Source organism: Conger conger, chromosome 12 (assembly GCF_963514075.1).
Source record: "Conger conger chromosome 12, fConCon1.1, whole genome shotgun sequence".
NCBI lineage: Eukaryota > Metazoa > Chordata > Actinopteri > Anguilliformes > Congridae > Conger > Conger conger.
This window is the reverse complement of record NC_083771.1, coordinates 49573849-49576348: the sequence shown is the minus strand read 5'-3', so window position 1 is coordinate 49576348 and position 2500 is coordinate 49573849. Positions and strand designations below refer to the sequence as shown.

Below are 2500 nucleotides of genomic sequence, written 5' to 3'. Positions count from 1 at the left end.
CTCTTGTAGGCTGACTGACATACTGTGTCAAAAAAAAAGGTCATTTATAATTAGAACATTCATGAAAGTTCAGTCGACACTCTAGCTGGACTATAAACATGCTGGCTGTGATGGAGGCGTGTGATAGGCCAGGCTGGCTGTGATGGAGGCGTGTGATAGGCCAGGCTGGCTGTGATGGAGGCGTGTGATAGGCCAGGCAGGCTGTGATGGAGGCGTGTGATAGGCCAGGCTGGCTGTGATGGAGGCGTGTGATAGGCCAGGCTGGCTGTGATAGAGGCGTGTGATAGGCCAGGCTGGCTGTGATAGAGGCGTGTGATAGGCCAGGCTGGCTGTGATAGAGGCGTGTGATAGGCCAGGCTGGCTGTGACGGAGGCGTGTGATAGGCCAGGCTGGCTATGATATTATAACATTATAATCTCAGTCACGGGGAAAACAGGAAAGGGGCAGCAAATGAAATATCGGATAAACCGGTAGTAAATTTAAATTAACCGTGGCTGTTCAAAAACGCAACTTGAATATGCAAAAATTCTCCCAAACGAACAATCCGTTTTGTTCCCATGCTTTTTTTCACGACAAGGTGAACATCAGAAAATCCATCTTATCTGTCTGAATCCCAGCCCACCCTGTGAACGAAAGTATGAACACACACACACACAGAGCTAAAACATTCCCTAAAGTATGAACACACACGAACACACACACACACACACACACACAGCTAAAACATTCCCTAAAGTATGAACACGCACACACACGAACACACGAACACACGAACACACACACACACACACACACACACACACACACACACACACACACACACACACACACACACACACACAGCTAAAACATTCCCTAAAGTATGAACACACACACACACGGACACACACGGACACACACGAACACACACGAACACACACGAACACACAAACACACGAACACACGAACACACGAACACACGAACACACACACACACACACACACACACACACACACACACACACACACACAGCTAAAACATTCCCTAAAGTATGAACACACACACACACGGACACACACGAACACACACACACACACACACACACACACACACACACACACACACACACACAGCTAAAACATTCCCTAAAGTATGAACACACACACACACACACAGCTAAAACATTCCCTAAAGTATGAACACACACACACACACACACAGCTAAAACATTCCCTAAAGTATGAACACACACACACACGGACACACACGAACACACGCGCGCACACACGCACACACACCATGGCAGAAATCGAGTAGTTTTTTTAGCGCAATAAGACCCATCTCTGGCAGCTGGCGCTGGGTTTCGTTTCTTCTTTCGTCTTTAATCACTCGATACGGGAACATCTCCAAACTTCAGTCAAACGCTTCCAGGGAAGAACAGCTTCCTCCTATCTATTCAGTGTTGGTGAACTTACCCATTCGTTCTGAAGAGCACACCAGACTGCGTCCTGGTAGTCCTTTTATCTGGCACACGGCCCTGTAGCTGTCACAGCAGCACTGAACAGATATGAGTGATGTTTTGCTTCCATAAGCTTCACTACGGCTCAGAGATGGAGATGTGCCACCACGTCAGGTACGATTAAATAAAAAAGACTAAATAAATCTAACACCGCATGCCGGGGATGGTTGGCACTGCGCTTACAAAAAAATGGTCGTAACACGATGGCTATATCGGCCAGCCCTGTTTGGCAGAAAGCTGAAGTGGGCAGTAGGGCCCAGCTCGGAGCTCAGCTCTGTTTGGCAGAAAGCTGAAGTGGGCACTAGGGCCCAGCTCGGAGCTCAGCCCTGTTTGGCAGAAAGCTGAAGTGGGCACTAGGGCCCAGCTCGGAGCTCAGCCCTGTTTGGCAGAAAGCTGAAGTGGGCAGTAGGGCCCAGCTCGGAGCTCAGCCCTGTTTGGCAGAAAGCTGAAGTGGGCAGTAGGGCCCAGCTCGGAGCTCAGCCCTGTTTGGCAGAAAGCTGAAGTGGGCACTAGGGCCCAGCTCGGAGCTCAGCCCTGTCTGGCAGAAAGCTGAAGTGGGCACTAGGGCCCAGCTCGGAGCTCAGCCCTGTTTGGCAGAAAGCTGAAGTGGGCACTAGGGCCCAGCTCGGAGCTCAGCCCTGTTTGGCAGAAAGCTGAAGTGGGCACTAGGGCCCAGCTCGGAGCTCAGCCCTGTTTGGCAGAAAGCTGAAGTGGGCAGTAGGGCCCAGCTCGGAGCTCAGCCCTGTTTCTGGAAACTGCTGAAATGGACACTCTGGGGCTTCTGACAGCTCTGCTATTTCAGTCACCTGCCACAGCGAGCAGCTGAAACTGCAAACGCATCAAGTGCGGCAAACGCAGCAACACACACACACACACACTCACTCACTCACTCACTCACTCACTCACTCACTCACTCACTCACTCACTCACTCACTCACTCACTCACTCACTCACTCACTCACTCACTCACTCACTCACTCACTCACTCACTCACTCACTCA

The 2500-nt window shown here is 50.7% G+C and overlaps 1 protein-coding gene across 3 annotated transcripts in view; it reads right to left on the bottom strand.

The window, feature by feature from the left end:
• rai14 (retinoic acid induced 14) overlaps positions 1 to 2500 on the bottom strand; it is a 68413-nt gene that overhangs the window by 35081 nt on the left and 30832 nt on the right. The window lies entirely within an intron of this gene.